The sequence below is a fragment of the Mastomys coucha genome, unplaced genomic scaffold (genome assembly GCF_008632895.1).
Source record: "Mastomys coucha isolate ucsf_1 unplaced genomic scaffold, UCSF_Mcou_1 pScaffold3, whole genome shotgun sequence".
Lineage (NCBI taxonomy): Eukaryota > Metazoa > Chordata > Mammalia > Rodentia > Muridae > Mastomys > Mastomys coucha.
This window is the reverse complement of record NW_022196909.1, coordinates 72674305-72684575: the sequence shown is the minus strand read 5'-3', so window position 1 is coordinate 72684575 and position 10271 is coordinate 72674305. Positions and strand designations below refer to the sequence as shown.

The window sequence follows — 10271 nt, the reverse complement described above, 5'->3', positions numbered from 1 at the left end:
CACACAAAGATATATATTTTTTACTAATTATTAAATATTAAACTCAATTCAAATTAAGGTGAGGAAAATGTAACCCTCTTATGTTCTTATTTCTAGACTTTTAGACAAAATGCCCATCAAATCCTTTTCTGATGTTCCACATGAACGTGGATCTTCATTTCTCATACCCATATGTACATTCTAGTAGGAGGATAAATGTTGAAGTAACAGAGCAGTGTTTAATACATACTTTCATAGAGCAGAAAACCATTGCTAGCAATGATCCTGTCATCCTGTCAGAGTGAGTTATGCAAAAATCCAATGCTGTAGATATAAACACTAGTCACTACTTGGTGATTTTGATTTGTGGGAACTGAAGAGGTTAACGTGTATAGAAAAACATTCAATTTAGGATATACACAGATGATGACACACAGGAGTGGATTTGTGTATCCTAGATTAATTTCTTGGTTGTCTAGGCAATGGAGAATGCACACACTTATAGAGAATTCTATACATAGAATTGTCATATAGACACCATGCACCATACACTGAATGTACTATGACTCTATTAGACATGATTTATGTTAAGCCCTTATAGACCTTGGAAATTTTGATTCATAGTTCCATCTGTCTCTCTTTTAATGGGATTCTTTTATATCTCCCAACTTGGTTTGAGTCATGGACATGACACTCTTACTTTATTTCAAATGGTATTTATACATAATATGAGAGTCAATCTACCCAAGTTGAGTTGATCCCTGTGGTTTTGCTATTTTGGAACATGGATAATTATCACCCTAACAGGCTGACCCTCAGGCATATTTTCTTAACTTGTTTGTGCTATCTGTACAGAGAACCTCAGATGTATTGCAGTCTCTTGGAGACTGCAACAAGGAAGAGTAAATGGATTCATGGAGTATGAGTGATTTATGGACTCTCCAGCCTGCAACACATGTAAGTGTCCATATACATGCACACATTCAATTGTGCATGATATGATGACTCTGTGGGTTGAATTTCTGGCCAGGCATAGCATTTTTCAAGAAATAATGATGACTTTTTTGTGTTGTTGTTCCTGCATTTTCCTGTAGCTTCCTGTGAACCAATAAACCCAATATGCTCTCTGAGAATGGCAGACACTGTATTCCAGGATGGAGATGTACTGGTTGGTGCATTCTTACCTACTCATGCACATCTAACATTACCACAAATTAATGGTCCTGATATTGCTTCCACTATGAAACAGAAAGTACCATCAACACACTTATTTCTTTTTATAGCTTAATGTCATATGAATAGTGCACAGGAAGGATGTATGGATGTAGACTCCCACTTTCTGTCTCCCATGTTATTCTTCACAATGACATTATCCATGGAAAATTCTAGTTTCATTTTGCCGTTTCTTTTTAAATATTTCTCACTTTTAAAGTGGTAAAGATATTACTCTGGTTTTTACCCTTTTGGCTTTCATGCTTAGGGACACACAGTATAAAACAGCATACTCTCCTTTTCTCTGTTTCCACTTCAGCTGTCACTAAGTAGGCAAGGTAAAGTTACTCAGAAACACAGCCCAAAAAGGTGATGTGCTTTTAGTAAGAAAAGGCTTAAGCAAAGTGCTTTATACAAGTTAGTATCCTCAAAAATCAACTTATTGCCATGTACTATCTAATGCCCATAGTTGAGTTGATGAACTTCTGACCTAAAACTCCTAGTGGTGTTAAGAAAATAATCATCAATGGCTCTTGTTAAAGTTGGTAGCTGGCCCATGTTAAAAAAAATGCATCTCCACAGACATAGGTACCAAAGTGATGGGATTTTCCTGTGATCAAGAGAGATTGGTCACCACTCTGAATCTACAATATGTAAATGTAAAGTATACAGACACAGAACAATATAAGAAGACCAGGGGATGTAAAACAATAAGGTTAAATGTTTCCAGACAGAGAGATGGTGGCTTTATGTTGAAGCTGGTCAAGGTGGCCATAGAGCACCTTGGATATATGTAAGGGTGGTAAATTAATAAGATGTTGAAACTAATCAGTTGTCTCAGATCACTAAAATGACATAACAAGAATCATGTCACTTAAGACACTAAAAGTTAAAGCCTCATTGAAAAATATTTCAGGGATGTCTGATCATGATTTATTAAAAATAGTAGGCCAGGCAATGGTGGCGCACGCCTTTAATCCCAGCACTTGGGAGGCAGAGGCAGGTGGATTTCTGAGTTTGAGGCCAGCCTGGTCTACAGAGTGAGTTCCAGGACAGCTAGGGCTATACAGAGAAACCCTGTCACAAAAAAAAAAATACTAAATGTTTATAAGGTAAATGATAGAGTGTCTGTCTTATGTACTTTAGCTTGCTTGGGTAATATCTGCCCTTGTGGAATACTGTGTTTCTCTTTATATGAGGGAGATAGTTCTCTTGATATGAGATGATATAAGGCTAAACTCAATTTCTCACTTTAATCTCCTGGGTTGAGCTTCTCAGAGGACAATAATGCTAGACCATTGACTCTTGTCTGCAAGCATAACCTCTGGAGATAACTAAAAATCTGTTTGCTACAAACCCAGTCTGAATATTGCACACAGACATTGCAATGGCTTTCCATGTCCAAGATAGAGGTGCCTTCTAGGAAGAAGGCTTTAAAGACAAAGTTATAATTTGCTCTATATCCAGAAAGAAAAGAAAACCATTAAAATAAAATTATATTCTATTTAATTGTTTACTTTCTTCCAACATCATTACAATATATGATTTTATAACTTCTGTGTAAAAAGAATCACTAATGAATATTTGAGCTCACAAATGTTGTAATGTGTCCTGACCCTGGATAAACCAATCTATAATCATACAGTTATTCTTATTGTTCAGTAGACAATGATCAGTATAAATCCAACAAGTAAGTATTTGGCCTTCTGGTCACAAAGACTATCAGACAGATGAGCATGGATCTTACACATTATCAAGCAATAGAAAATTATGCAATCTATATTATTTGACTGAAAATAAAATCAACAGCATCCTTCAATAGGAAAATTATCCCAAGTTAAATACCATATTCTCCATAGATTCAAATCTTACAAGGAACTCAGAGTCAAATAAGAAATGTATAATTGTAGATATTAATAGTGACAAAATGTTATAGCAATTACAAATACTATAGCACAAATTTCAATCATCCAACTATTTGATATTTCATAATCAAAATATATAAGTAATAAAATGGAATTGCAAAAGTTAGATTGGAATGTTTAACCTGTGCAAATTCATGCAGTATGTCAGTTGTTGGCTGTGCACCACATAACTTCTACTTATGTAGGCTCATAATTCAAGGTAGGTTATTGAAGTAATGGCTGTCTGAACTATACTTGTAGAACTATATGTAGATGAGACACAGGTACCAGGAGGACCACAATCTCCCATTAACAAGCTCCATTCGAGTGACTTTTATTTAATCAGAGATCTAAGGTTCTTTAGGTGTAAATCCAGGGATTAAACCTCATTCAGATATGGTAGAATAAGGCACAAAGGAAACTACAGAGATTCATAAAGTGTGAATGGTCTTTATAACCCCACAGCACAACATGCTTAGAATCTTCAAGACTTCCTTAATTTTCACATTGCCTCATACTTATAAACATCATAAATTATAGATGCAGGTTAGGGAGTGGATTTCTTAAATGAGAAAAATTTTCATTTTCTCAATAAACAGAGAATATATTACCCAGTTATATAATACTGAGTAATCTTATCCCTCAGACTACAACAGTCCACAACAGAATTTTTTGTTTGTTTGTTTGTTTTTTGAGACAGGGTTTCTCTGTGTAGCTCTGGCTGTCCTGGAACTCACTCTGTAGACCAGGCTGGCCTCGAACTCAGAAATCCACCTGCCTCTGCCTCGCAAGTGCTGGGATTAAAGGCGTGCGTCACCACCACCCGGCTGGACCACAACAGAATAAAATAAATAATGGGAAAGCAAAGATCATAGTGAAGCCATAAAGCCTGAAGGAAAAGACCAAGATGCTGCTGTTTACTTGACATATTTTACATGCAAGTAACTTAAAAGAAGGAGGGATGATTGCAGGTAACTCCTTTATTCTTATAAATGTGTTATTTATTAAGAGTTAAGAGATAATTGCTTTATCAAAATTAATTACCTCAGACAAAAATATAAGCTGTTTCTATCAATGACAGAAATTATGTACTTCTGATTTTAAAGTCCATTTCTCTAGGTAAAAAAGCTCTGGGTCCTCAAAGAGGAATGTAACACGAGAGAGTATACTGTGTGCAGAAATCCCTTCAGCTTCTTTATGCTTTGCATAGCCAGTAGTTGGATTTTACTCTATTTGAGATTGATATGTTGTCACTCACGTTTAAGCTGATTTGAACTGCACTTTGCAGTTCCTTTGAGAGGGCCCACTTGTCTAATAAGGGAAGTGAATGCTTGTAGGCATACTTGCCTTGCATTTGCTGCAGTCATATTCCTGGTAATATATGGCTGCAAAACTAATACAAGATAATGAATAATGAATGAATGAATAAAGTCCACAGACTTCCCAAAATTTTACAATTCTAATCCTTTCCAAAAGGAAATCACTTGTCAAAAGATACAAGGAAGATTCCTCCTTCTCTCATAAAAAATGTAAATGTAAATAAAGAAAATACTAAGGTAAAAAGGCAACACAACTGTTTTCTATGGACCATTGTGGTTTTCATACTTAAAGATAAAGTAGATATCTAACACCCTAGCTAATTTTTTTAGAATCTAAAATGTTTAAAATCCTAAAATTTAAGATTACCTGCCTGCAATTCACTCTAAAAACTATTATATTTAAAATATTTCCGATTGGCTGCAAGCTCTGCAGCCAGTCCCAAAAACCCAGAAGAAGCTCCACTCACAGGCACTCTGACACACCCAGGATCAGAGTTGAGCAGGAACCAACATCTGTCCCAACACTGGGAGTAACTGGGACCAGCGGGACCAGGCACACAGGAGCTGCACCAGCCCAGTGACTCTGGTTCCTTCCAGTCTGTCTGGGTCAGTTAGCTGAGCAGACCTTGGGCGCAAGCTCTGCAGCCAGTCCCACAACACACAGAGAAAGCCACACTCCCAGGTGATCTAACAAACCCAGGATCCCAGGATCCCAGAATCACAGGATCCCAGAGACAGCTTGACTCTGAGGAGATCTGACACAACCAGGATCATAGGAAGGACAGGCTCCAGTCAGATTTAGCAAGGGCAGGTAGCACTAGAGTTAACCAGATGACGGGGGGCAAGCATAAGAAAATAAACAACACAAACCAAGGATACTTGTTATCATCAGAACCCAATTCTCCCACCATGGCAAGTCCTGGACACACCACCACATCAGAAAAGCAAGATTCAGATCTAAAATCACTTATCATGATGATGATACAGGACCTTAAGAAAGACATAAATAGCACCCTCAAAGAAATACAGGAGAACACAGGTAAAGAGCTAGAAATTCTTAAAGAGGAAACACAAAAATCCCTTAAAGAACTACAGGAAAACACAATCAAACAGGTGAAGGAAATGAGCAAAACCATCCAGAATCTAAAAATGGAAATAGAAACAATAAAGAAATCAGAGAGACAACCCTGGAGATACAAAACCTAGGAAAGAAATCAGGAGTCATAGATGTAAGCATCACCAACAGAATGCAAAAGATAGAAGAGAGAATCTCAGGGGCAGGAGACACCATAGAAAACATTGACACAACAGTCAAAGAAAATGTGAAATATTTGCATTGATTGCCTGTTTGCAGCTACTCTACAATGAGTAGAGCTAAGTGTCTAACACTTTGCAGGTCTCTCCAGTAGCAGGGAAAATGCTGTGGTCATTTGAGAGACTTTAGCATGTGGGACTCTTAGTTTCTGTGAGTAATTATCTTTGACAAGGAAGAACACACTCACTTTGGACCTGTCTAGTACAGTAACAGAAGTTGTATGCATAGCTCTTTGTAGTAAAATTTGTTTCAGAACATAGTGTGGTCTTGAGGAACCATATAAAGTTCCTTAGACTTTGTTTCATGTTTGTTTCTCTGGTAAAGTGATTGTGATTTTCACTTTCTGTTTAATTAACATTCATTTTAATTAACATTCATATGTTATCAGTAATGAAAACAGGCAGTGCACAACATTACTAATTTTTCCCTCCTAGTAAGGCCTGTACGTAATGATTCCTTGATAAGAAGGGATATGCTGTGACCTACTACTAGCTACTTAGTATTGCACTATCATCCTTGATAAGAAGGTGTGTGTTGTGTCCAGCTAAGATTTTAGTGCTATATGGTTATTCATTGATAGGAATGTGTACAGTATGACCTGGCTATTACTCAGTGTTGCAAAGATTGTGTATTTTTGAAGGGAAAAGTGAAATTTTCTAGCTTATTCCCACCATTATCATGACAAAACAGCAGTCCAGATCTTTCTACCAAATGCAACCATGGTAAAATTACTAGTAAATTTAGATTCAGATATTAAAATAGTTCTGCTCCAATAATTTACCATACATAAATAAATTCTGATTGTATAATCATAAACTTGTACCAAGTAACTGATAATGCTATAGTGATGTGAGAGATGTTATTATGGAAGATTTAGGAGTGCTGTGATGGTGACCAATACTTTCTTACATAATTACAAAGCATTAAGAAATACCCATACTATTTCTATCCATATGTAATTTGCAATTCATTACTTAGAAATACCCTATTGTTTTCATTCCAAGAAAAAGAAAAGATATGTAATAAATGTTAATTTGAAGTTTTTTACAGGTACTGTTTATTGACCCCCAAGACCAAGACTTCAAGCATGCCAGGAAAGTGTTCTGCAACTGAAATAGAAACTATGATGAACATAATGTTCTATATGGTCTGTAAAATTGTTTCAAAGTACATTCTTGAATTCCCAATATGCTTGTAGTTTTATCTAGGAAGAACATTTGTCTAATTTCTCTTTATGCTAATAACTTATTTTCAAAAACAAAAACAGGTATTTAAAAGCAAAATTAATATAGTGAAAGTTTTATATACAAAAAACAGTCTTTAAATGTCATTGTGGGTCCTGTATTTTGAAAATAAAATGAAGGACTTGAGTGGATTTGTGTCTCTTTACATCTTTTCCCCAATAATTTATTTATTTATTCACTTTACATCTGATCATTACCCTACCTCCTCAAAGTCTCCCCTCACAGACTCTCCCCTCATTCACCTTCCCTTTCTACTGAGAGGTTGTGGTCCCCTGGCTATTCCTCCATCCCAGAATATCAAGTGTCTGCCAAGTTAGGTGTATCCTCTCCCACTGAGGCCAGACAAGGCAGCTAAGTTAGGGTAATGGGACCCACAAACATGCAACAGCTTTAGGGACAATCCCCACTTCATTTGTTGAGAGACCCATATGAAGACCAGGCTGCACATCAGCTACATATATGCAGAGGGCTAGGTCCAGCCCACATATGCTCTTTGGTGTGTGGTTCAGTCTCTGAGAATCCCCAAGGATCCAGGTTAATTGACAACTGTTGATCTTCCTGTGGAGTTCCTATCCCTTCCAGGGCTCCTGATCCTTCCCCCATCTCTTCCATAAGACTCCACTCTGTCCAGTGTTTAGCTGTGGGCTCTTTATCTCTTTCAGTCAGCTGATGGAACCACTCAGAAGACAGTAATGCTAGGTTCCTGTCTGCATGCATAACAAAGTATCAGGTTAGTGTTTACATTTGGGATGGGAGTCAAGTTGGACCAGTTATTGGTTGGCCATTCTCTCACTCTCAGCTCCATCTTTGTCGATGCATTTCTTTTGGACAGGACAAATTTGGGGTAAAACTTTTGAAGGTGAGTTTGTGTTCTTATTCCTCCAGTGGGGGTCCTGCCAGGCTACAGGGAGTGGTCACGTCAGGTCTGGTATTTCAGATAAAGTCACTCTATAGACTCTGGGAGCCTCCCCCATCCTAGGTCTCTGGCACATCCTAAAGATGTCACCAATGCCCCCATCCCATCCATTCACCAATTTCTATTCATTCTCCTGGCCCTCTGGCCCTCTCTCTTGTCTCTCCTCACATTTGATTCTAACCACCCCGAATTCATATCTCCTCTCCCACCAAGTTTTCTCCCTTATTCTGTCTCCTAGGACTATATTATTCCCCCATCTACATAAGATTCAAGCATCCTGGCTTGTGCCTTCCTTCTCATTCCACAATGCACATCCTTTGGTGTTTGGGTTACCACAATCAAGATGATATTTTCCACTTCCAACCATTTGCCTTCAAAATTCTTGATGTTCTGTTTTTAAAAGCTGATTCCTATTCCATTATGTAAATGAACAACATTTTCTGTATCCATTATTTGGTTGATGGACATCTGTGTTTTTCCAGTTTCTGGCTATTACAAAATAAATCTGCTATGAACATAGTGGGGCATATGTCCTTGTGGTGTAATGAAGACTCTTTTGGGTAAATTCCAAAGAGTGGTTTATCTGGGTATTCAGATATAAATATTTTGAATTTCCTGAGAAACCACCAGATTGATTTCCAGAGTGGTTGTACAATTTTATCTCCTTTCCCCATTTCCCCTCCAAACTGCCTCCCATTCCGTCACTCCTCCACCTGCTCACTCCCCTATCCTGGGATTCCCTTACACTGGGGCATCAAGCCTTCACAAGACTAAGGGCCTCTCCTCCCATTGACGTCCCAGAGGGCCATCCTCTGGTACATATGCAGCTAGAGCCATGAGTTCCTCCTGTGTACTCTTTTGTTGGTGGTTTAGTCCCTGGGAGCTCTGGAGATACTGGTTGGTTCATATTGTTGTTTCTCCTATGGGGCTGCAAAATCCTTCAGTTCCTTGGGTCCTTTATCTAGTTCCTTTATTAGGGACCCTGTGCTCAGTCCAAAGGATGGCTGTGATCATCCACTTCTGTACTTCTCAGGCACTGGCAGAGGTTCTCAGGAGACAGCTATATCAGGCTCCTGTCAACAAGCACTTGTTGGCATCCACAATAGTGTCTGGGTTTGGTAACTGTATATGAGATGGATCCCTGGGTGGGACAGTCACTGGGTGGCCTTTCCTTCAGATTCTGCTCCAAACTTTGTTTCTGTATCTACTCTCATGGATATTTTGACTCACCTGCTATGAAGGATCAAAGTATCTACACTGTGGTCATCCTTCTTCTTGAGCTTCATGTAGTCTGTGAATTGTATCTTGGGTATTCCAAACTTCTGAGATAATATCCACTTATCAGTGAGTGCATACCATGTGTATTCTTTTGTGATTGGGTTACCTCATTCAGGATAATATTTTCTAGTTCCACCCATTTGCCTAAGAACTTAATGAATTCATTGTTTTTAATAGCTGAGTAATACTCCATTGTGTAAATGTACCACATTTCTATATTTTCTATATCCATTCCTCTGTTGAAGGACATCTGGGTTCTTTCTAGCTCCTGGCTATTATAAATAAGGCCGCTATGAACATAGTGGAGCATGTGTCCTTATTACATGTTGGAGCATCTTCTGGGTATATGCCCAAAAGTGGTATAGCTTAGTTTTCATGTCCAATTTTCTGAGGAACGACCAAACTGATTTCCAGAGTGGTTATACCAGCTGGAAATCCCACCAGCAATGGAGGAGTGTTCCTCTCTCTCCACATTCTTGCCAGCATCTGCTGTCGCCTGAGTTTTTGACATTAACCATTCTGAGTGGTGTGAGGTAGCATCTCAGGGTTGTTTTGAATTGCATTTCCCTGATGACTAATGATGTTGAACATTTCTTTAGGTCCTTCTTGGCCATTTGAGTTTCCTCACTTGAGAATTCTCTATTTAGCTCTGTTCCCCATTTTTAAATAGGGTTATTTGGTTCTCAGGATTCAAACTTCTTGAGTTCTTTGTATATATTGGATATTAACCCTCTATCAGATGTAGGATTGGTAAAGATCTTTTCCCAGTCTGTTCATTGCTGTTTTGTCCTATTGACAGTGTCCTTTGCTTTACAGAGGCTTTGTAATTTTATGAGGTCCCATTTGTCAATTTTTAATCTTAGAGCATAAGGCATTGGTGTTCTGTTCAGGAACTTTTCCCCTGTGCCCATATGTTTGAGAGATTTCTCCACTTTCTCTTCTATTATATTCAGTGTATCTGGTTTTATGTGGAGGTTCTTGATCCACTTGGACTTGAGGTTTATACAAGGAGATAAGAATGGATCGATTTGCATTCTTCTTTTTTTTTCTTTATTTATATGCGAATTTCTCCATTCCCAGTTTCCCCTCCAAAAAACAAAAAAA

The 10271-nt window shown here is 38.0% G+C and overlaps 1 pseudogene; it reads left to right on the top strand.

The window, feature by feature from the left end:
• Positions 1-1015: 1015 nt before the first annotated feature.
• The window catches only part of LOC116074497, a 32424-nt pseudogene continuing 23168 nt past the window's right edge, over positions 1016-10271 (top strand).